We start from the raw sequence: 25,784 nt of genomic DNA, 5'->3' as shown, positions 1-25,784 counted from the left end.
CCGCGGGAGCCGCCCCTACCTGCGGAAGGGGTGGTGCCATGGGAGGCGCCTTTACCTGGGCGCAGTTTGGCGCCAAAACAGTTCCTTTGTCTCCCGGATTTAGAGAGTTAAAGAGGGCTACTTCCTCATTCTCCTCCTCTCTTCTAACATACACTTTCTGAGCTTCCCTGAAGAGTTTTTCAGTTGCTTTAATTGGCCCATTCACTTACTTTTTGCAATTTCTTACAAATATTTGGCCAGTTTCTGTTACAATGGTGACTTTTAAGAGTCCCTGTCCCACAGCATTCTCTGGATTTAGACCAGAATACTTCCTCATTTTGTCCCTGAGCTTCTGCAGGGATCTGATGGAGCTGTATTTCGAATGCCTTGGAGACATTCTGTGCATGGGGAACGGACTCCTTGATTTCCCTGATGACGAGGCTCCTAAGGTCTTTCATTTGAGCCCTAGCCTCCGGCCTGTTATCCCAATCAGGGTCTATACTGGGAAACTTCTGTTAGGCCGGAACAATTTCCTGACTGGGGGGATGTTCCCTTTCCCATATCCTCATAGCAGCCCGTCTGATCATTCCCTTCTCTTCCCCACTGAAAATGTCTAGTATAGGCATTAATTCCGTCCACATGTATATGCTGGGTCCGGGGAACTGATCTAATTATTCTACCAGTCCAAGGGGGTCCTTTACCAAGCGCTTCATATTGCGCTTGAAGTTTCTAACTTCAGTGCTTGTTGAAGGAGCATTTGACATATCTAATATGTCCTGGACCCCTGGAGACTTCCCTAAGGGGAAACCGGCTGCTCTGAGGGAACGGGGAAGTTCTTTAGGTCTTGCTTACATTGTTTCAATTCCTTTCATAATTTAGATAAGTTGCCGCCAGCTCCGTAGGTGTCATGGGGGCGGATACTGGTGGGGTATCTGCTAGGTGTTCCTGGCCTCTTCCGTCTGTACTGTCCGTCCACGGTGCCTCCGCCCAGTTGGCTGCCGGCTGGCCAGGGCTATAAGGCAATGGGAGACAGGACAGAGGGTCCCAGGCCTTATCTTTTTCTTTTTTACAGGGAAGAGACCTGCGGATCTGCTGGTAGGTGGTGATCAGCAGAGAGTATATTCCCTCTCTTCCTTAAAGGCTGATGCCTGGCCCTGGCTGTTGTGACCCAGTGGACCAAGCACCAGCCCGCAAACCAAGTGTTGCCGGTTCAACTCCCAGTCAGGGCACACGACCAGGCCACACGCCAGGTCCCCAACTGGGGGCACGAGCGAGAGGCAACCACACAGCGATGCCCCTCTCTTCTTTCTCCAAAAACAAACAAACAAACAAACAATCCAAAAAAGCTGAACACACATATAAGACCAGGGCTTGACAAACCCAACATTCATCAGACCCAAATCGGGGCTAGGAGACAGATTTCCCCTAAATGGGTTCCTTTGGCCAAAGGAAACAACAATAATTTACCATTGTCTGTTCTTCCTTACTTTTGGTCCCCACCCCTAAGCCTAAAATTTCCATTTCCCATCCTCAGCTGATTCCCGTGGCTGAATCCTGCTGTGTTCTCAACCTAACGGACCCAGCGGAGGGGCCACTCCACACTCGCTTACGTGCACACAGACCGAGATGCTTCGTTCGTCTCCGGCCGCTTCCCTCACAGGACAATGGACCCAGCGGAGGGGCACTCCGGCCATTTCCTCACAGGACAACGGACCCAGCGGAGGTGCACTCCGGCCGTTTCCTTCACGGGACAACGGACCCAGCGGAGGTGCACTCCGGCCATTCCCTCACGGGAGAACGGACCCAGCGGAGGAGCACTCCAGCCGTTTCCCTCACGGGAGGACGGACCCAGCGGAGATGCACTCCAGCCGTTTCCCTCACGGGACAACGGACCCAGCGGAGATGCACTCCGGCCGTTTCCCTCACGGGAGGACGGACCCAGCGGAGATGCACTCCGGCCGTCTCCCTCACGGGACAGCGGACCCAGCGGAGAGGCACTCCACACTCGTACCAGCCACACGCACAACTCGTACCAGCCACATGCACAATCAGCTTCCCGAGGATGCCCAACCACCAAGGCAGTACTTAAGTCCAATTTTCCTACCTTGGCCCGTGCACGAGGTTGCCTGGTTGCCGCTGTGTTTGCTTTTGTTTCCCCCTGCGTCGATCCACTGCTGTTCCAACAAGAAGTCTCGGGTCGTTTCCGGACACTGAGGCGGGTGGGCCCTGGGTCAAGCGGGCCACCCAAAAGCGGGTAGGACGCGTCTCCCCGCCTTGGCTCAGAGCCCTTCCCGCATACAGGCAGAGGATCCCGGACGAGCCCCCAAATTGTGAGAAACGCTCACAATAAAAACTGGGACACAGGACTTGAGCAGTAAAGCGAGGCCTTTATTCAGGAGTCTGCAGAGCCGGGCACACCCTCATAGCCAGGAGAATGTGCGCCCCAAGTAGACAAAGGAACCTGGTTTTATAGTCTTAGCTTCCCCACCCTAACGCAACTAGTTTCCCCTCCCCTCTCCTCCTTCCCCGTTTCTCCATGACTGGATACTCCGGAGGTACAATCTAACGCGTTCATCTAAATGCCCCTATTGTGATTTGTGAATATGCTAATGTTATCCACTCCCTTCTCAGAGATCCTTTAATTACATTTGCCTTTTGTTACCAATGACTTTGCTACTGGTTTGAGAGTCACTATGACCTTGTTTCTAACAACAGTACTAACCAATACGGCTGTCCTAAAGAAAGTAGGAACGGCACACGTCGCATGGACATCCGCTGCACTGAAACTGACACAGAGCAAACCTGACTACAGGCTCCACGAGCCACATACGTCATCGTCACAATGGTGACAGAGTAAAACCAGATTCTTTCACGTGGGCCCAAGGTGTAAAACCCAACTAGTGTTGAGGAAAATGGGTCTTTACTTTCAGTATCCCAACCTGGGGGAGGCATTAGGCACTTCAGCTCACTAGCCCTCTTCTCCCACAGGAGCCAGCACATCCCTTGCTCCCCAAGCCAAAAACAGGCCCAGAAGTTCCCCATCCCAGATCGGTCACCTCTCTCCTTTGGGATCTCCTGGACGATGTCCTCTCTCTCCTTATAACAATCCAGGAAAACGTGTGCTTGGCCCTATCAGAGCACCATCAAGTTCTCTGCACTCCTGATACACTCCGTGGATCTCATCCACCCCCTCTAAAATGTTGCCCCCTTTTCTTGAATCCCTGACTGCAGTCCTGTAACGCGATGGGCGTGGTAACGAGTTCTGACCACTCACAGAACTTTGCGCAGGCTCTAGGCTCTTAGCCCCGCTCATCGCCTGGAGACCTTAGGAGGACCTAAGCGATTGGCAGAACTCAGAAACTAGCATAGCCATTGTCATTCAAGGGTACCTTAAAACAGTTCCTCAAAGCTGTTCCCTTTTCCCCATCCCCCAACCGGCAGACTCCAAGGACTTTTGGAGACCACCACTCACCTCATAGGGAACGAATGGAATAGAAAACTCGTGCCTACGACCCTAGTTCCACCCTCCCGGGCCCTCTCCCGTCCTACTACCTGCTCTTCCAACTTCAACAATAAAAATGACTGCAGAAACAAAAATTCTTGAAACTCTTAAGCATCCTTCCATAATACCTGAGGAGACCATTTCAGAACATATTCACATTCCAGGGCAAAATACATGGAAAACCTCAGATAGGGCCTTGGAGAAAACCCACTCACACTTCTAAGGATCCATGACCAAGGTCTTACGAGGCAGACACCTTTCCCTCTCCGTACAAATTCAACTCCCCCACCCCTACCCCCCCACACACACACACAAATACGTCCCTCCTCAAAACAAAGGACTGGCACTCGTGAATCCGGGGTTCTGGAACGCCATGGGCAACCCGGCTGACCTACTGCAAGCTTCCCACCCTGAGCTTTGCCCACCCTACCCTTGCTGCTCCCATTCACGAATCAAACATTCCATGCATACTAACAGACTTCCTGATACTTCATACCTAACTTTATTCTCTAAATTGGGAAACATGCCTAAAGCCCAGAACACCCTTCATTTTTTCGGAAACAAAATACCTGGTGTGACAAAATTGGCGAGGTACACAATACCGGCCTGCAAGATTCACCAGAGGACCCCACCACTGGATGGCCACCGGGTCCAGGGTGGGTGCTCTGTGGCAGGCTTCCCTGGGAACGTTTCTTCCCTGGTCCTAAACAAAATTTACTCTTCCTAGGACAGTTGAACCTGACAACTCGATCGATATACACAAATCACTTCATTCTGTTTCTGGGTCCTTGAGAGGAGGCAACTGGAAATGATGTTCTGTCAGGTCATGGACACCTGAACTTTGGTGATCAAACAGACCCTGCATCTAGCATTTCCCAAAACATAAGTGAAGAGACTGAAACTTTCCAAAAGGAAATGCTCATAGACTTAGCCCAAAATGTTAACTAAGCTGCTGTGGGAGGGGGAAACCCATGAGATGTCAATATTCGACTAACACTAAACATATCAATAAGCAAACTCCCCCTTACCGAAAGGGCTAAAAAATAGCTATCTGAAGACAGGACCGACCATGGCGATTCTTACTGGCCCACTGGGAGGACCGGAAGCTACCCCCACCACCTCCGCCACCCATCTCCCTGGCTCCTAAGAGACGTTCATTCAGTACGGAGAATTTCCTTTACCCTGAACACCCTTACCCCTTCCTTGGCTCCCTCAATAAACCCGTGATCTGTTCCCACAGCAGTCTCTAGGTGATTTCTCACAGCAGGGCTACCCTAACAGCTTCATGTTCCCCCAAACGGCCCAAAGGATCCTCTGACACTAGGGAACACCATCCACAACCTCACTGACCCTAGGCTTTCTTCTCAGCTATGAATGGAACCCAGACCCCCTATACCCACACTCACCAGACAAGGGCACAGAGAACTATCCCATGCCTCCCTTCATACACCAGACACTTTTTTTTAAGAGTGGAATAACCAGCAACAAAGAGGAAATGCATAGACTAACAGAAACATGAAGAAGGCCATGGTTTTTTCTGTTGTAACAAAACCCACGGGATGCTACGATGGAAACATATCCCACAAGCTGTTCAGTTCTTATGTGCCCGATGGCCCACCACCAGAAGCATAACTCTCCATACCACACTTTAGTGACAATTAAAAAATTTCCTTCTTTCATAGTTATAGACAGTTCCATGATTTGCAAAATTTCTGCATTTATGTCTTATTTTCTGTTAAAACACCCTCAAACACAGTCTGGTCTCCCCTACGAAATCAGACTCCTCTTTAAAAAGTCACACATACAGTTTACTCTACTTTCTAGACACATTTTAACTTGACCGGCATCTCCAAATCCTTCGACCCTGATTGGGGACTCATTCCCTATGTTGTGCTGCCCTCCAGCTTTTCGTCCAGAAACACGTGCAGTTCCCAGCCTTCTTGTCAACTGCACAGAATTCTCCTTTTCCTTTAAATCCGCATGGTGTTCTCACCTCCAAGCCACATGATGTTCTGTCCCTAAAACGTCTGCCACTTACTAAATCCCTGACTGCACCTTGAACGCAGTCGACATGATAACCTGTTCTCACCATTCACAGAACCTTCAACACACTGTGAGTGCTCTTCTACACCGTTCCTGGTTCCCGACCCCCTCCCATTGCCTTGCCCGTGAAAAAACCAAAGTGATTTGCACAACAAGGACACTAGCCCATACCCAAACACGTGGGAAGACACCTTCCTAGCTGTCTCCTTTCCCCATCTCACAACCCAAAGGCTCTAGGAATTTTTTGAACTCCCCCCATTCTGTGACACTGCCACTGCCAAATGGCTACAGTCATGCCTGGCAGAACGATGACATGTCCTCTGCTTCCTGAACTACTGCGCTAAGCTTCAAACTCTACTCCTTCCCAACAGTCTAAAACCAGGCTTGGGTAGGCTGTGCGGGTGTCACAGACCTTCCATGGTCACCTTCCATAGTCTGACATGATTTCACAACATCTGTTCCTTGGCTGACAAGGCTCACAAGGTTCTAAATCTCTAACGTCTTCCAATGGGCTCCCATACTTTGCAAAGAGCCCTTCCGATATCTCTGCGATTCACCTTTTTCTTACCACAGAAAATACATTCTCAGCCGCTCAGGATTCATGATGACTTTAAATCCCCTGCACATACTTCTCAAGGAAGGAAATTCTACAAGAGTCTATAACAGCCTACTGAAAGTTCTCTTCCACCTTCAGGAATGACTTCACCGGTCAGTGAGGCAGTTGTGTATTCACAGATTTGCAGCCCTTCCCACAGCCAAAAAGCCAAACCCACGTACATAATGAAGAGATGCAGCTAGCTGCTTCTGTCCCTAATAGCATCTAAAGCCGCCCCACCTCTCCTCTCCCCCTCCTTCTCCGTGTTTCATGCTGGATACTCCACAGTGGCAATCACACAGGATGACCTAACTTCCCTCAAAGTGAAAATTAACTCACAGTGCTCCGGTGATAGGTCTGCCACCGATTCTTCTTTCACTTTTCTCCTTCTGGTTGGCTGGGCTGTCCAATTACATTTTCCCATCTCCAGGACCTTGGTGACAACGACCTCCCCTCCTTTCATCTCCGATATCCTGGGTCCTCAGAAGATATCAGAGTTAAGCTGTGGAAAGGCCCTTTCCTCATTGGTCAACAGGCTAATACAGTCCATTCTGACTTACAGACCCTCTAATGACATTTGCCCTTGACTCCTAATTATTTTTCACTGCTTTGGAACTCACCGCTTTTCCTTTTTTCTTACAAAAGGCTGTCAATTCTACACTTAAAATGACAAATACCTGCCTCTACGACACAGCATAGAAAACAGGGTCACGGTAAAACTCGGCCCATTTCTCAACTCCTGCCAGAACCTTCCTCTCCTCTCACTGTTTCTCTCCAGGCCATGCCCTCAGACAACAAGTACCATCGTAGAGGAGATCCTTCTAAAACAGGTTAGCCTACTATCCCAGCCCACCTCTCACCAGGAATGCTTTTACACAGATGCCTTGATGACTCCTCTTTAAGAGCATCCTCCATTTTCCTAAAATATACCCACCAAAGCTAAAGTGGAGTAAGCCAAAGACATCTAGGGGGCAGATGTTTTAAAACACTACAAACCTCTCCGGTTCAGTGCAAGAGCATCCTACCAACCGACATTCCTTGCATAACATCTCCAATCAAACTTCTACCATTCCCCCTCTCCCTCCTTCTCCTGCTCCTTCCAGGAAAGTAGCCACACAGAGAAAAACACTGACATGGATAGAAATGATCCACCTTCATCTAAAACTATCCCTGCTCTCTGGAAAACAACATGGATACAACAAATCTCTGCAGCCTGACCACAGCATCATGTCACCAGACACATACACTGCTTTTCGGTGGGGAGCGACGGGACACCCCGTGAACCGCTGTCCACCCCCTCAGGTGATCCAGGGGGACACTTCCAAATACAACAAGCAACTCGCCTTCATTCTATCTCCTCTCACCACAGATATCCAATAGCTTTATGCTGAAAAACCCAAGGGACACCCTACATCCCACTAGCTGACTCCTGGAATAAGGACACAGGGATCCTCTCAGAGCCCAGAACTCTCTTATCTTTATGTTTCTCTTTCTCCTGGACCATTCCTTCTCTCACCTTCTCTTCCCTCCCCCTCCTCCTCCCCTCCCCCTGCCTTGCCTTTTCTCTTCTTTTCTTTTCTCAATAGGACACCAGCCAAGAAACAGAGATGCCCTCCATTCCCACCCCAACCCCGCTCTATCACAGCTGGAATTCACTACTCTCAACTAGGACAACTTGGACACTCAAAAGTATCACAACAAAGAGGCTCATTTTCTTCTGCAGTACAATACAGATGGACCTCCACACAACGTAGGGGACAACGGGACATACCCTGACTGTCAGAATAGGGATGATGGCACCCTACTCCGATGCCATCAACTCTACTTGGAGGCCAGGACAATAGCCAGAGATTCTGAAAAGACACATCTCTTCTCTGCCAAAGAATAGATCCACTTGGGTAACTGGCGGTGACATTCCAATGGACACCCATTCTAATTTCCGCACCCATCTCCCAAAAGTAGGCAAGGGAGGCTGCCTCCCCTATATTCACAGGAAAATCTAATGAACCCCAGCACACCAAGCACCCAACCCCTCAGTAGACAACGATGACTTATCCTCTACCCTGCTCCACCACATACCCAAAGTGGCCAACTCAACAACCCACTCCATCAGGGAATACTGACAAGAGACAGGACTACCTCCCATCCCTATCTGCCCTCCTACCCATGAGACAGATGGCACGCATGAAAGGCCCCACTCGGGGACACACATCCTTCTCAGTAGCTCACCTGCTATGACACTCGAAGACTTGGCCAAGCCTCCCTGAGGATCCCTCCCTGCTTCCTACATGACTTGCATATCTTCACCCTTCCCTGGGATATGGCCTACAGACACCTGTTTTTTTGATCACATGCTGCTCTAAAAAGGAAAAGGCAATCATTTCTAAAACACAGGGACCTAAAACAAGCAGACCAACTTCATACTTCAGACACTGATGAGAACGTGAGCATGGCCCCTACAAACCAATGACAAGCAAATTCCTGAACCGCTCCATAGACCCATGAAAAAACACCACAGGGACTTCCAGCAAAGATGGAGGCCTAGACGGACACGCTGCATCTCCCTCCACAACCGAGAAAGAATACAACGACCTCAAAAGTAGACACAACCAAAAGCTCCACAACATCGAGCTGCACGGAAGTCCAGCAAACTAACGTGGAGAGAAGAAACACTCACCAAGTAGGAGCAGCACGGCATGGCCAGATACGGCACGGTGTGGTGGCACTGGCAACAGCAGCACGCCAGGAGAAAGCACACCCACACGTTTTTGAAAACTCAGCAGAGACACCTGGGCAGTGCTCCCAGCACCACACCAGGCCTCTCAGCACCCAGTCCCAGCACCAAACCAGCCCTCTCAGCACCCAGTCCCAGCACCTGGGAAAATCAAGCCTCATTGCTTCTGACTATACAAACCAGTGGAGGTTGAAGCAGAGGCAGAAACTGATAGTCTCACCACAGTCTGCTTGTTTAAAAGGACCCCAAGGTCCTTGAATGTCCACAGACCCACCCACCCACCCACCCACCCACTCTGGGAACAACGGCCAGGAAAGCAGCTAGAGGAGCACCAATCCAGTGTGCAAGTGGGACGGGTGCCTATAAAAGGCACGCGGCTTGGTGAAGGGGCCTTCTCCATGCGGAATAAAGAAGCTAAGTTCTCGGTGTGGCTTAGAGAAGGGGTCTCCAGGCTGCTTTAAGAGGCTCTCGCCATGTGGTTTTGAGGAGAGGAGATCCATGCGCTTTGCAGGAAGAAGGCAGTTTCCAAGGAGGCTGAGAATCCAGGCGGTTCTGCATTAAGACCTGGAGGGTACCACAGCACAGAAAGGACCTCCCCAATCAGAATTGAGTGATTGGCAGCTGCTGCCAAAACTGAACTGTGTTTGGAAAGTGGGGAAACGGTTTCTCTAACTTTTCTAAAACTAGCCTGGTTTGGTAGGGGGGAGGCAAGGATATGTGTTTATGGGTGTTTTAAAGAACATAATACTGAACAGCAGAAATCCGCATATAATCTAAATCTAGATAACTGTTAAATAAACAATTCTTTTTCTTTTCACTAAATTCTGGTATTCAGAGTTATCATTTTGGTGGCGGGCAATCGGGCCCCTGACTAAAGAGCCCGTAGGTTTGTTTTCAATTGGAGCAGCCCAGGGGTTCTGTCACATTGCCTCCACGGTCACTGAGAGGCTCATCCTGCTCAGATGAGTCTCAGGATCTGAGCACCCCCACCCTTCTTGCTCCTTGTCAGCGGGTCTCAGACATGGTTGCAAATCACTGGGGATTCCATAGAAACGCTGATTTTGGAATCAGGGCTGAGTGGGTCCCGGTTTCTCATTTCTGATGGGGACACTGCTGGTTCCCTGCCTACTTTGCAGTGTGGTGGAGAGCAAAGGGAAGAGAACTGTGGGGGGAAAGAGGGGTTGAACAAGATGGCTGGCCTGCTGGAAGCGGCAGTCAGTGTGCAGGAACAAGATGGCAGAAGGGCCCCGGAAGTGCAGCGGAAGGTCAGACTTCCCGGAAGCGGCTTCTAAGTCCTCCGGGGGCGGGGACGAGGTGCCGGAACCCTTTCGGAGGATGTGTAAGACCTTCGGGAGCCGGACAGAGGACCCCGAAGTCCCACGGGGGCAGGGAGGAGGACGCGGCAGTTCTTCAGGGGCGGGGACAGGGTGGCGGAAGACTCCCGGAAGCGGGGCGGAGGGTGTGTAAGACTTTCGGGAGCAGGATAGAGGGCCCCGAAGTCCCACGGGGACAGGGAAGAGGACGGGGTACAGAATACAGAATGACATGCACACCTACCACACCCACTAACTGAGATATGGCGAGGCCAAACTGGATTTTTATCTTGTCATTTGTGGGTGTTCCACAGGACGAACCCATCTTTCGTCGCCTCGAAAAAAATCCTTAAACAAGCTATCTTCATGTTTTGCAATAAAGAACGGTTCAGCTAATCCTGTCTAACAAATTTTTAAAAGTTAACGTACTGGCTTCTCTCCTACAAATAACTTTTAAAAGTTCGTCATCATTAGTGAACCAAACTATTAGTTAGGCTATTATTAATAGTACTTTAAAGATGAAATATTAATACAATTCTTTGTGATCAATAAGGAACACTCCAGTTCAGGTATGTTTTTAAGTTAAATCAGAGGACTCTCATGGAAATAGGCAGAGTTCCCTAAGAAGCACTCGGTACTTAGTACAGACTTATTTAACTTCCGAGTAACAGAAGCCTTTAAATGACCAGTTAGGGGGTTGCTTGACACAACATTTCAAACCTAGAAAACATGTATGGAAGTAAAATAAACGTATCAACGGTAGATGTAAAATAAACGTGCTTTAATTTCCATGTTTTTAGAAAAGATTTTATTGATGTATTTTTAGAGGGGAAGTGGGGAGAAACAGAGGGGGAGAAACATCAGTGTGTGGTCACTTCTCATGCACCCACACTAACTGGGGACCTGGCCTGCAACCCAGGCCTGTGCCCTGACTGGGAATCGAACCAGCAACCCTTTAGTTCACTCAACCCACGGAGCCACACCAGCCAGACATACATGATTTTAATATACAAAGATATACGAAGTACATAGTAGGTGCTCACTTTGTTGAATGCATACACGAATGAATACATGAGTCCATGCCATCTGACAATTCCCTTTTCTTTCCAATATTCGGAGTTTCATCGTCGGTCGCGAAACAACTTTCACCTAGTTGCAGAAATTTGCTATTAAGGACGATGAGGCATTAGCCTGCGCTTCTTAAAATTGGAGACCTAGTCTTACTCAGATTTGAGTATGAAGAGAGGGGATAACAGCACACTGGTTAAGAACACAGGATTTTCAGGTGGACGGCTTGGGTTCCTTCCAGCCTCTAACACCTGCCGTCTGACCTGAAAGCAAGTTACCTCCTTCTCTGCATATCAGTTTTGCCTTCTGTAAAACTGACCACGGTGAGGATGAAATAAAACTGTGCATGGAAGTGCCAGCACGGGGTCATTCTGATTATTCCACAAATGACTACTAGAGTAATGGTAACCGATAGACCTCCAAAGACACAAATACACAGAAATACTGCAACAAAAGCAGTCACTGCCTGCAGAGCTACTGATTCTGCCTGAAACCTCCCAGAGGGCCACTAAAGGTCGTTTCCCTACAGATCACCCGAGGAACGGAACCTTGCAAAATACGAGGGAAGAGCTTGTCTGTGGAACTGGGCACTCTCTGCACAGTACAATGACAGTTCAATAAGAAGCTTTCCCAGAGTCTACACCCTTTAAAGCTAATAATGATAATTAGAAGAGCAACCTACTAATAGCACACAGATGACATATTTCAAAAAAAAAAAAAAGTGAAGGGGTTCAAGCAGTGACGCACACTAAAAACAGTATAAGAACAAAAATAAGAAGGTATTGGGCCGATAGTTAAAAATACAAACAACACGGGAGAAAAACTGGGACAACTGTAAAAGAACAACAATTTAAAACAAGACCAAAAAATTGCCAATAACAGGAGACAAAGTAAACTGGATACAAAAAAGGTATAAATAAGAAACATGACATTAACACTCTGAGAGACTTAAGTTTTGGCTGTACAAATTCAATTTTAACTTTGAATATCATTTCTCTAATACTGTCTCAAATTTGGGGAGTTAGAAGAATGATTTACCTAAAAAAATTTGGTGATTAAGGAAGGACGAAGGACTGCAAAGCTGAAAACCTTATTTTGAATACTTGGCACCACCACTCGTTTAGCTGTGAACCTGCACATGCCACAAGATCCTAACCTACATCAATATGGATATCTACTGGCACAATGTCAATAATTGTTAAAAGTGTATGGCAAGAACTCTTCAAGTCATTATATTTGAATATTTTATGTATGTTTGAATTTTTTAATTCTAGAAAATTAATAAGAAAGAATAACTTCTGCTTTGCTGCCTCACTGTTGTGCAGAAATAATTAAATAAGCTATATTATCTCACTAAGTCAGGTAGTATCTAGGTAGTTTGCCATTCTTTTTCTTTTTACCCCCGCTACGACTACTCACACTTAGTGTGCTGGGACAGACGTGCACTCTGCACAGTCTCCCGCTGGCCTTACTCCTCGCTTTCGGGGTTCCTACAGCCACCCCGAAAGAGCACTGGGCCTGATGATGGGGTACATACGAAATCTGTTAGCTCTTCTGAAGCTCCATCCAGGAAGGCTGAGTCTATTAAAGATAGAAGCCTGTTAACCCTAGGCTCATTAACGCTAAACCTATCAACCCTGAGCCTAGCCATCTAGCCCTATCCGTACAATGGACTCGGTGAGCTTCCCTTAGCTGTAATTCCCAGAGTTCCCCACAGGAGGGCAGCACTGAGACAGACGGGGAGCCACAGCCGGCAAGCACACTGACAGGTTGATGGAAGAGTTCCTCTGGAGCGCACAGGAGCAGGTGAAGCGCGTTGAGTTCAGTGGACTTCAGTGGCTTCTTGGCAATCCCAGAGCCTGGCGTCTGAATCGAGAGGTGATGATTTGCACTTTCTAAAAAAGTCTGAGCACCATCAGATTAAGTAAATGTTGAGTTTACTATTGTAATTTGATACCGTAAACCTCTCCATAGAATTGCGGAGGACGTGTAAGACCTTCGGGAGCGGGACAGAGGACCCCGAAGTCCCGGGGGGGGGGGGGCCGGGAAGGGGACTCGGCAGTTCTCCGGGGGCGGGGACAGGGTGGCGGAAGACTCCCGGAAGCGAGGCGAGGCCGAACACCCGGAAGACCTTCGGGGTGGGACCAAGATGGCGGAGCAGGCTACGTGGACCTTCGGGGGTTGGGCCTCGGCTGCGTCAGACCTTCTAGGGCGGGAACAAGATGGCGGGTCCGCCGCAAGCGGAAGTCGCCCGGAAGTCCTCTGGGGTGGCACCGGGAGGGCGGAAGTGTCCCGGAAGTGCGGCGGAAGGTCAGACTTCCAGGAAGCGGCTCCTAAGTCCTCCAGGGGCGGGGGCGAGGTGCCGGAACTCTATCGGAGGATGTGTAAGACCTTTGGGAGCAGGATAGAGGACACCGAAGTCCCGGGGCGGGGGTGGGGCAGGGAATGGGACGCGGCAGTTCTCCGGGGGCGGGGACAGGGTGGCGGAAGACTCCCGGAAGCGGGGCGAGGCCGAACACCCGGAAGACCTTCGGGGTGGGACCAAGATGGCGGTGCAGGCTGCGTGGACCTTCGGGGGTTGGGCCTCGGCTGCGTCAGACCTTCTAGGGCGGGAACAAGATGGCGGGTCCGCCGCAAGCGGAAGTCGCCCGGAAGTCCTCTGGGGTGGGACCGGGAGGGCGGAAGTGTCCCGGAAGTGCGGCGGAAGGTCAGATTTCCCGGAAGCGGCTCCTAAGTCCTCCAGGGGCGGGGGCGAGGTGCCGGAACGCTATCGGAGGATGTGTAAGGCCTTCGGGAGCAGGATAGAGGACCCCGAAGTGCCAGTGCGGGGCAGGGAAGGGGACGCGGTAGTTCTAGTTCTTCGGGGGCGGGGACAGGGTGGCGGAAGACTCCCGGAAGCGGGGCGAGGCCGAACACCCGGAAGACCTTCTGGGTGAGACCAAGATGGCGGCGCAGGCTGCATAGACTTTCGGGGGTTGGGCCTCAGCTGCGTGAGACCTCCTAGGGCGGGAACAAGACGCCCGGAAGTCCTCTGGGGTGGGACCGGGAGAATGGAAGTGTCCCGGAAGTGCGGCAGAAGGTCATACTTCCCGGAGGCGGCTCCTAAGTCCTCCAGGGGCGGGGCCGAGGTGCCGGCAGCCTACCGGAAGCGTGGCGGAGGGTGTATAAGACCTTCAGGAGCAGGATAGAGGGCCCCGAAGTCCCACGGGGACAGGGAAGAGGACGGGGTAGTTCTTCGGGGGCGGGAGACACAGAGTGCAGAGAGAAGAGCATTCCAGAGAGGGTGAGGGACAGACAGAGGGCGGTCCAGAGGGGGGCGGGGGTCCAGGACAGAGCATCAGGAATAAGGCAGTGGCGAGTTGCAGGTCAGAATGAAGAAAGTGGACTTTATTCTCAGGACGAGGGAAAGCAGGGGCTGATTCGGGTTTATATAGAAGATACTATCTGTGTGTGTGTGTGTGTGTGTGTGTGTGTAGCGGAGTGGGGGGGGTGTCCTCTTAAAGCAAAAGAATACGGCAGTACAAATACAAAATTGGGTATCAAACTGAAAATCAGAATGAGAAACCTCACCAAATTACCGCAGTGGTTCGATGAGCCGACATACCCGTAAGGCACCCCTCCGCCCCCCCCGGTGTTTCCGGCATCACGGGACCTGAATCCCCAGATGGTAACTGCACACACCTTAAGGATGAACTTTGCTTCTGACTTGGCCCATGTCAAGCCCTGTTCCTCTCCCACTGTCCAGGAACTTCCAACGACGGTGACAACTTCTGTTCCTGTGCCTTCCTGTCACTATACTGGGTATGCAGGCTCATCGGGTGGGTGAGGAACACGTCCCGAGAGCCATTTCGACCCTGAGGTGAGTAACAATAACCTCACTACGCATGGAAGTATCTGCGGACAAGTATGTTCCGCTGCAGAAACAGACGGTAGCGCTTATTAACCGCAGGTAGAAGACCTTACTTTTGCAGACTTTACAAAAAGCACGAGCACGGAACACATTGTGAGGGTCCCTTCCCAGGCCTCGGAAGCGAGGGGTCCTGAAGCTTAAGCTTCGCTCACTTCGCAGCAGATCTTTGAAAGTCTCGCATGGGGAACTGACGGAAGGGTTCAATGTGCTCTGAGGAGAGCTGGAGGGGACAAGTGTGGGAGGCCGGCACTGCGGCGGTGGCCCTGGAGCCTTCCTGGGCTGAGACCAGGGCCCCCCACCCCCCACCCACCGCCCCGCCTCAGCCAAGACCGACTGCTCTCGTCTGCGGCCCCTTTTCCTCTGTGGCCATAATCTCTCCTGCACAGGACCTGCCACGCGCCCGCCATGGGCCTGCTGCGGCGTCCGCAGCTGTCATCCCCCCGCCCGTCTGGTCTGGGTCGGCTCAGCCCACGGTCGTTCTTAAACCAACCGCTGGAGACGGAGAGAGGGCACACCCGGCTACCCCGAGGGATGTGCCACCTGGGTCAGAGGAACAGACAAACGCATTGTAGGTAAGGGGAAAGGTAAACTCGAGTTCTCTCTCGGGAGTAGAGGGGGAGAGGGAAATGGGATCTGAGGGATCCAGAGGTGCTCAGAAGCACTGATGACCGATTACTGTAGCGGGTGCAGGGCTTGCACTGTAAACGGGCCTTTCACGTGTTTTCGGAGCGGTTTGCGTGAACGCGTGTGTGTATACATGTGCACGCACACACTTCCGGTCCTAGGAAGAGCCATCGATGTCGATGGCTGGCAACAGGTACAAGAATGTGATTCCCACAGAGGCCGAGGGCCACGGGTTCTCCAAGACGGTAGGGACACAGCAAGGGAGGCCTTCAGGGCACAAGTCCCATCTTTCCCTGCTTATGACACTCGCACCCACCAACTTTAGCCTCTTGTGTCCCGGCACCTCCAGGGCTGCCCCAGGACACTGAAGCATGAAGGATCACAGACCCACTAACCCCGGTGAACAACAGTGACTGCTACAGACAATTCTCCTTCACCGTTTCCATTCTTACCGAGTTTTATTCCCAGAAAAGGGGGGAGGGGGGTAGAAAGGCCCATGAAGAGCAGTCACCGCTCAACTTACAGAAAGGCGAGGCCCCGATCAGAGGCTACCATCCCTCTTTCCCACCGTCCGGGTTCAAAAGCCAACACGTGCTCACTGTGGAAGAGGGCGGCTGAAATGGGGCTCAAAAGATTTATAAGACCCCCAGTTCTGTCTTCCACGTATCCTTTTCTTTTTGTTCTTTTTCTTTCTTCTCACGCTCAGCCTTAGCTTCTTCTTCCTCGTGTCTTCTGATCAGCTGTTCCACTTCCTTCTGTCCGAGGACTCCGATGACCGTCTTTCCATTCTCTCTGGTCGGCGTGGCAATTTCCACTGGGGGCAAACACACGCACGGCTGCGTTATAGCAATCACAGATGCTAAAGTTGTTGCAGCTACCTTAAAATACCGTTTACATTCATCGCCGTTGCAAAATCACGTTAGGTACCTATTGCTAGGTCTTACGGCAACACAGAAATACTCACGGCGCCGTTATTTCCAATGCATGCGGCCTTCCATCCCCCGTAATTTCCGCTTGGGTTGCTCCGATAAGAGCTGAAAGCCGTAACGCTTATCCCAGCCAATGGACAGCAGCGAGACACCACAGGGACGTTTTTCCCTTTAACCAAGAAAGAGGACCGTCAAGCATATCAGCCACCCAAAGGCAGTATCACTACACTCACTCGAGCTCCCCGAACGTAGCCGCAGCACCTTTCTGTGAAGCTGAGCATTCCTAAGTGGCTCTGTTCTGGCCACCACAGACTAAGGCCCACCGAAACGTCCACTTGCTTCCGGGAGATGGGCACAGCCAGGAGGACGGAGTTAAGGCCCAGAGGACCGCTACTCCGTGCTGAGTTTAATTATTAGGTAAAAAAAAGCAACCCGTTTCCAGATGTAAAAAGGCTATTTCTGCCTCTCGATGGTCTATTAATAAAACATATGATCAATACATATCGCGGAAACCACGAAGCGGAAATGTACAAAAAGTTTTTTACTTACTTTTCAATTTCTTTTTATCACCTCGTACAAAAATTATTACCTAGAAAATGTGTTCCCTTTCTGGAATAAATACGCCCCAGATTTCCTACCTCCAAACTGCGCGTACGCTTGTTTGATATCGCAGAGTGCTGTCACCAACTGCTCACGAGGAATTGGCTCCCGATACTGTAATAAATAAAGACCTAGGATGAAAACACTGGCATAGTCATCATTTTGTCCTAAAACACAAAAATCTAAGCAAAACATATTCTGGACATAAACCTGCGCCATGGGGACATTAACAGTCACCTGTCATTTGAGAGGGGAGCAGGGGAATGTCAACATCCTAACAATCTTATTACCACAACACTTTAGAAGTTCAGGTTAAAAAAAAACAATTTTCAATTAACAGATCTGTAATGACTCTCATCTTTGCAAAAACGAGTTCTCCTTAGAGATACCAAACAAACTAACTTAGAGATCATCAGTCACACTCTTTCTGACCACACCTTTGGGCCATGAGCCTCAGTTCATTGGTCAGAACGTTAGCGTCAGAAGTTATGCCGGCCACACTGCAAGCCATGTCCCTGGAGAAAAAAAATGTATTCATGTGTCTGTAAGCAGAGCAGGTGTCTGAGAGGGCCTTTAAGAAGTATTTGCAAAGCCCCAAGTTCCATGATAAGTTTACCATGCTCGCTTCAATGCTCTGGTTTTCTTCTGAACAGACAGAAACTACAGAAGGTTTATCTTTGCAGGACAAACCTGACGTTTAACATGAAAGATACACAGCGCCCCCTCCAGTTCTTCGATAGGCGTATTTAGCACCACTACGCCGAGCAGGGCGAGAGAAGGAGCACTAGGAAGCTAAAGCAAGTCCCGAGAAGGTCCAGAAGCAAGACAGAGGTTTTGCCAGAGAGGAAGAAAAACTACCCCCACTCCTGGGTCATCGGTATTCTCACCTCCAAAGGCCTGGCTGGCCGGGGCCGAGGGAGGGGGCTCAGGGGCTAGGCTCCCAGGAAAGGCGCCTTTCCTTTCTTTGCTGCCATTCCCCGAGGGCTGCGCTGGCTCCCCTAGAGCTGACACCCTCTGTCACCTGCTGTCACTACACCTCTGCAAGCCTGCCAGCTGCCAAGCGGCCCGTGGCCCGGCAGTGACTCTGGAGGGATGACGCTTCCTTGGACACGCATCCAAAGGCCCTATAACCGGCACCTGCCTCGTCCCCCACTCAGGGGGGAAGTCTCTGACAGGCAAACCCAGTGCCCCGCCAGCTAGGAGTCCTGCACACCCAACGACGTGAAACTGACAGGGCTCATCTAAACTGTTCCCAGACCTCCCGGGGTAAGATTCAGGACACTTCCACAGAATTCCCGAGTAGCCATTCTGAACACTTGGGGAGCCTGCTACATGTCAGACCCTGCGCCAGTGTATTTCACTCGTTTTACTCCAGTTTGTTAAACGGCCACCAGCACTCGAGGCGGCACCGAAGCCCAGAGAAGGAAAGCAACGGGTGCGAGGCCACACAGACTTAACCCAGATCTGCACACCTACCACGCCTGTACTCCGAACGGTATAAAATAGTTTCTCCACCTACGGCTTGGCCCTGCACATCAAAAGAATAACGCATCGTCCTAAGCCTCAAGGAAGTTTCAAGTACAAATCAAAAATGTCCACCAGTAAAGGCACAATAACAAGCGTTCACTTCAAGTTTACTACGGCACACGGGCCAGCCCTCCCGAAATACGTGAGATCCTACGTATGTGAGCACGTGAGGTATTGAAACCCTCTCCCCTGTGAGCTCACTCACTCACTGACCTTATACATTTTTTCAGAGAAGAAAAACGTCATCAAGCAGCTTGTGGGTGTTGCGTCGCTCTGCTGCAAGCCAGACACCACCGTTCGCTAACGTTCCTGGACAGGTGCCCGCAGGTCCGATGGCCTCCATGGCGTATTCAACCTGGTACAAGCGACCTGCAAAACACAAGCGGTGAGAAACCGAGACTCCTTTCCGGGTGCTTGCACCACTGGGCCAAGAGAGTCAGCAGCAACCCTGACAGGCTCTACCCTCGCGTCCCTCTCTCATTCTCTCGTGCTGTGCGCGATCAACCTGGTGACCATAATTACATCAAAACACAAGAGAGCATGGACTATAAAAAAAGTGTCTTGATTTCCGCCCCCCCACCCCCCACCCCCCAAAAACGTCAAGCACTTAAAAATACTTTTGAGACAGATTATACAATTCCTACTTTACCTCCTGGAGAAAATAGAGTGGTCCTGGAGTCATATCTTCGAGACCGCAAAGGAAAAATATACCCATGACTCCCGTCCACTGAAGGTAACTCCTGCATAAAACACATCCTGGCATCCAGAGTCCAGTGTGTGGCAGGGAACCGATCATTTCTTCCCACTCCGGTTTTCTCACGCGGGTCTGTAAGCTGAGTACCAGACCCTCTGTCAGGCGACAGCTTACGGACGTGTGCGTGACTTACCGTGTCTTCTGAACTTTACAGCTCCTGTCAAAAGAAAGTAAGATCCTTACTAAAATGAAAGTTACAACTGAAAAAGCATTTCCACGACTTAAAACCGTTCCGTCAACCCCCTTCTTTGGCTGACTCTGCGGCGCAGCTACTGAGCGCAGCAGGCTCTGTAGCCGCTGCGACACCGCCGCCTGGTGGTCAGGTGAGGGACGCACACGCGACTTGACACAGGTGGAGACCGAGGCACCAGGGCTGGAGGGGAAAATCGAAAAAGCCCTTTTTTGAAAAAAACCAACACAGAAAAGGAGCCCAAATGGGACACGGTAGAGGCAGAAAGAGGGATGAGACCCTGCAGGTGCAAGAGGAAGAACTGGGGAAGGAGAAAGAACGGGGCGTCCAGGCGGAGCAGGAAGCTTCACCAGAAAACAGTCAGACGCCTCACGGGCAAGAGACAAACGGCCGAAGCTAAAAAAGAAGAATCGCAGCCGCTCGAAAGCTAAGCCAGTATCCCGACCACGGAGTCCAGGAGGACGGACACGTGAAGAGGGGCAGAGGCTTCTCCCCGGAGGGCTGGGGTCCTGCACGCGGAAGGAGGCGGGCGGTTGGGGGTGGGGGCGTGGGGCGACCTCGGCCCCCAGAGCACATGTCCCAAATAGCGGAACACCAGACTAAGGCCGCAGGACCGGCGCGCCCCCACGAGATTTCTTAAAGGTGGGCCGGGCCTCGGGGCCTGCCTGGCACTTTGGGAGGCGGTGACCTGCATGCTCCACGCCGGCGCAGCCGGCACCCCCGCGGCGCCCGAAGGCAGGTACTAACCGGAGCAGAAAAACTGGAATTGAGGGCTACACGGAGGGCTTCACGCCACAGGAAAAATCCACTATCACCCCGCCGAGTGTCCGCTGCCCATGTGGCCCACGCGTGTGCGCAAAACGATCTCGCGGGGTGGGGGGCGAGGGGAGAACGGGCCGAAGATACGGAAGCCCTCCGGGGGTGGGGCCAAGGACAAGGAAGCCCTTCGGGGGCGGAGACAAGGTGGCGGAAGACTACCGGAAGCGGGGCGAGGCCGAACACCGGGAAGTCCTTTGGGGTGGGACCAGGAGGGCGGAAGTGTACCGGAAGTGTGGCGGAAGGTCAGACTTCCCAGACGCGGCTTCTAAGTCCTCTGGGGGCGGGGACGAGGTGCCAGAAGCCTATCAGAAGCGGGGCAGAGGATGTATAAGACCTTCGGGAGCAGGACAGAGGACCCCGAAGTCCCACGGGGAGAGGGAAGAAGACTCGGCGGTTCTTCGGGGGCGGGGACAGGGTGGCGGAACACTCCCGGAAGCGGGCGCGGCGGAACACCCGGAAGACCTTCGGGGGTGGGACCAAGATGGCGGGCCTACCGGAAGCGGGATGGGTGTGTAGACCTTCGGGGGTCGGGCCTCGGCTGCGTGGGACCTTCTAGGGCGGGAACAAGATGGCGGGTATGCCGGAAGCGGAAGTCACCCGGAAGTCCTTTGGGTGGGACCAGGAGGGCGGAAGTGTGGCGGAAGGTCAGACTTCACGGAAGCGGCTTCTAAGTCCTCCAGGGGCGGGGACGAGGTGCCGGAACCCTATCGGAGGATGTGTAAGACCTTCGGGAGCAGGACAGAGGACCCCGAAGTCCCACGGGGACATGGAAGAGGACGCGGCAGTTCTTCGGGGGCGGGGACAGGGTGGCAGAGGACTCCCGGAAGCGGGGCGAGGCCGAACACCCGGAAGACCTTCTAGGGCGGGAACAAGATGGCGGGTATGCCGGAAGCAGAAGTCACCCGGAAGTCCTTTGGGGTGGGACCAGGAGGGCGGACGCGTCCCGGAAGCGTGGCGGAAGGTATTCACCAACAGTGCCATCTGAGGCCAGCCAGCTCTGCCTCACCTCCTGCTTTGGACTTGTGTTGCCTGCAGCACCACCAGTGTGCAGTTCCTCCTGCCACGGTGCTCTTCATAGACTCCGTTGCTAGAAATTCAAAGTATGGTGCTTTAAAACAAAAAACAAACTGTTCCGCATTCTCTTTAAGATGAAAGGTTACCCTCAATTATCCTGGTGTCATGATGGGGCTCCTTAGGATAGGGAGGCAGGTCTCGCCCTCTGAGATGCATCTGCACCCCCACCTTTGCTGCGACACGATCCACACTAGCTAGATGCCGAGGGCATGGGCTGTGTGTGAGCAATGGACACATTAGAACGTGAGCTGTCTCTGCGTGTGTGATGGACACTGTGCAGCCGCAAATAAGGACAGAATCATGCCGCTTGCAGCAGTGTGGAGGGACCGTGAGGGAGTTGTGCTGAGATAAGCTGGAGGAAGACACGTAGGCTTGATCACACTTACATGTGGAAGCTGAGAACACAGCCTCATAGGGACAGAGAAAGGAATAGTGGCTGTGGGGCCAGGGGAGGGGAGGGCAGAGGTCTGTCCCAGGTACAAACTGCCACTTACTGATGAGTGACTGCTGCATGGTGACAACACCATGTACATACTGGAAGGTCACTGTAACAGTAGATATTAAATGCTGTCACCACAGAAAACCGGTAACTGGGAGGTGAAGGACGCGGGATCTTTGCTGCACGTTCGACTATCAGATTGTCACATCGCACATCTTAAACTTACAGTGTTACCTGCCAATCGGTCTCAATACGGTCTCTCCTAGGAAAGGAGAGGTAGGAGGGTCAGGGTCAGGGAAGATGTGAAGTGGAAATGAGGTCCACAGGCCACGAGTCTGGAAAAAGCAAGAAATGGATGCTCTCCGGAGCCTCGGAGGGAAGCACCCTGTGGAGAAAGTGGCGTTGACTCGGGAGACCCGGCCCCCCCCTCCTAGGCCAGAGCCACGGGTGATCGGTTTCTGTTGCTTGAGTAACCTGATTTAGGCTGATTTCTTACAGAAGCCACAGAAACTGATACCCGTACCAACTAATTCACTCACATGAACCCCACAGGGGAAAGCCAGTTAAATTCCCCATGGTGGAAAGAGTGGGACAGAATTTAAATAATATGACTGCAGAAACTGAACAGTCATGCCCTGGAGAGCGATGGAGGGGTGGCACCCTCTGTCCACCCAGAAAAAAAGGAGCAGGGGCCCAAGCTGCTTCTGTGGCACACACCACCATGCAGCCGAACCGGTCTGGATGTCGAGACCCGCACCAAATTGGCCGCTGTCCTGGATCTCCGGTGCCCCTTGCTCTCTGGAATACGCTTTGTGCCCAGTAAAGCACATGTGTCACATGCAAATTGGCAGGGCCCACGATTCAGGAGCAATGGGGTCAGAGGCGCATTGCAGGAAATCCATTAACAGGGTATTATTCTTGTGCACAGAGGAAAATAAGGACAGAGTTGCAAAAAATATGATGGTTTTAGAAGACGAACGGCAAATACAATTTCGAAATGCACAAGCAACATCTCCCAAGACTGAAGACGTTTCAGAAACAAAGGCATTCCAGTGGCCCATAAGCCCATGAAAGGAGGCTGCTGTCAAGAGTCACTAAGGAAACACAGATTCCTAGGTCACAGGTGCCATGATAAGGCCAAGCGCTGCTGACAGACAGGAAAGGGGTTAGGAACAAGAGCCTCCTGTGGTCGGGAGTGGTGGCCACATGCACTGTCTGACACAGAGTAACACCCATGTGTTTATTGAACAGTGGTCTCAAATACAGCCAAATAAAGAAAACTAAAGCAACTTGTTTGGCTTAGTCTACGGTGGGGTCGTGGCTCGACTGGACTTCTTTTACAACTAAACCGAAATGAGCAAAAATGAAGAGCTTCACGCTACCAGCACCCCAGGAACTTCCTGGGTTGAAGCAGGAAGAGACACTAAACAGAAGGGAGGTGAAGCTCTGCAGCAAGGGCCAGGTGGGTGAGGTTCCAGCCATTCAGACCCAAGGCCCAAAGTCACTGCCCAGTGGAGGACAGCCGCCTTCCTTCCCCAGGCACCTCGACTGTGTGCCCGGGGGGTGGGGGGGTGAAACATCTGTCCCAGGGTTGGGTGGCCTCAGAAGGACAAAGACCTGGGTGTGTCCCCTACTTCCCAACAGGAGGCACAGACATCACACGGTGTGCAAATCGCAGTGACTGCAGAGTCGGGATGCTGCTAAAACAGATCTGCTCTCCTCCCAGCCCACCTTGATGCAAACGCGGGGTGTGGGACCAGCCGGTCGGGAGGGGTCGTTTTGAAGAAAAGTCCATTGGAGAAAAGAATAATTCTGGGTGATGGTGGTTTCTCACTGGATGAGTGCCTGGGGAGTCGGTTTCTCGAGGGAGGCACCTGTACATCCCGTCGTGTTGGGTCCCGTGATTGACACTTTTTCCTGTCGTTGACCTCGGGTGGTGCTACCTGGGAAGACCCCCGTGACCAGACCCGCAGACTCCACTATACTGACGTTTCCCTTTATGCAATTTCACAGTAGTAATTAGTTAGTTGGCTTACTTCCAATCCACGTGAATCAACTTATATTTCTGTGCTCAGAACCAGGCAAGGGCCAGAGACCCTCTGCCCATGTTATCCCTTGAAAGCCGGTGGCAGCTAAACTGACCCTGCTCTGTGGACCCCGGCCTTAGATCCTTAAAGTGGATGCCTTGTTTTTTATGTAAAATACTTGTAGGTTGTCTCGGGTTTTCGGTTGCTTTGTTTTCGCCTCAGTTTGTTTCTATCTTGTCTTCCCGTTTCTGAAGCCTTCGGAGACCTGCGTTGCTTCCCCATGGTTTTTCCAGGATGCTTATCGCTGCGTGTGTTGTGTGCGAATCTATGACCCCTCTGCAACTTATTTTGTGCCTATGAACCGGGTGGTCCGAATCCACGGACTTGCCGTTTCCCCGGACGGCGATGCAGCCTTGCCCGCATCCTCACTGGGCTACGCGGGTCCTGCCGAAGGCGGGTTTGACAAGCAAGAGCACAGAAGGGCCTAGACGGAAGTTGGGGTTCCCCACTACAGCCTGGTGGAACGAGGACGCTTTGTCACCAGGCGGCAGGAAGGCCACGTCCACGCTAAACACCTGCAGGGCTCGAGGCCCCCAGCTCCTGCGGGGCGTGTCCCTCGGCAACCGCTGGTACACCCGCCACCACGAAAACCGGACACCGCCGCGCTGCGCTCCTCGCTGAAGGCTGCGTGACAGACACGGAGCAGCCAATCCCCGGGGAGTGGGGCGGGTCTTCCGCCGACGGTCACGCTCCACCCCCTGCCCCGCCCTTTCAGCTTCTTCTCACCACCCGTTGGCGGGCAGGGCGCTGCGATCTCGGCACTGATTGGCCGCTCGCGCCCACGCCACTATATTACCTGGAACCTCGCTGTCGGGGCCTCAGACCTGCTGAGGGCGGGAAGCGCGCTGCAACTTGGAAACCACAGCCAGGGTGGGCGGCGCGGCAGGGGGTCCGGGAGACTGGCAGGAAAACGGGGGACGTTGCCGTGCGAAACCCTTAGCCCGAGACCTTCCAAGTCCAGCGTAAGAGCCCCGGTGCTCTCACCTGACAGGCTCCAAATCCCTTCAGCCTCCAGGGGCCCACGGCGGGCAACGCGGAGGGCCCCAAGTCTCGCCCAAACAATCCCTCAAGGCTTACACCCCAAAATGCCCTGAGAACCCCAACTCCCCTCGGCTCGGGGCAGCCTGATACAGCTGGCCCGGAAAGACCGAATGGCCCCAAACCCTGACACCCGAAGTGCCGTCGGCCGGGGAACGCAATGTTGGGGAACCGCAATGGCTGACCCAAACTCTCCTCAGCCTCAGCGGTCTCGGAGCCTCTCCCCCCGGGCGCTGCAAATGCCCTCGGCCTGAGACGCCCCCGAGCTTATCCTGAGGGACCGCGAGGCCCGGCGCCTCAGACACTCCCGTCCGCTGCAGGCCGCGCCTGCGTCACGCGCGGGTTTCCCCAGAACCTGTCGCCGTCGGGGCCGCCGCGCGCGGGCGCTCGGGAGCCGGCGCTTCTGCTGAGACGGCCGCGCGGGCCGGGGGTTCGCGGGCACAGTGCACCCCCCGCGGGCGCATCTCCGTAACCGCCCGGCCTGCGCCCCACCCATCCCCTCGTCCCCTTGGGTCCCCACGTCTTCCCTCTCCGGACGCCCCGCCGACGGCGGAAAAGG

The 25,784-nt window shown here is 52.5% G+C and overlaps 1 long non-coding RNA gene across 1 annotated transcript; it reads right to left on the bottom strand.

Annotated features, from left to right (window-relative positions):
* Positions 1-20,864: 20,864 nt before the first annotated feature.
* Positions 20,865-22,432, bottom strand: LOC150022900 (uncharacterized). The gene is made up of 3 exons (XR_016509740.1): positions 22,327-22,432; positions 21,594-21,674; positions 20,865-20,889 (listed from the first exon to the last, which is right to left on the bottom strand). It is a non-coding gene; the product is annotated as an uncharacterized LOC150022900 (long non-coding RNA).
* Between the last annotated feature and the right edge of the window lie 3,352 nt (positions 22,433-25,784).

The sequence above is a fragment of the Furipterus horrens genome, unplaced genomic scaffold (assembly GCF_987537825.1).
Source record: "Furipterus horrens unplaced genomic scaffold, mFurHor1.1.pri manual_scaffold_1, whole genome shotgun sequence".
Taxonomy (NCBI): Eukaryota; Metazoa; Chordata; class Mammalia; order Chiroptera; family Furipteridae; genus Furipterus; species Furipterus horrens.
The sequence above is the reverse complement of the archived record's forward strand: the minus strand, read 5'-3'. Positions and strand labels throughout refer to the sequence as shown.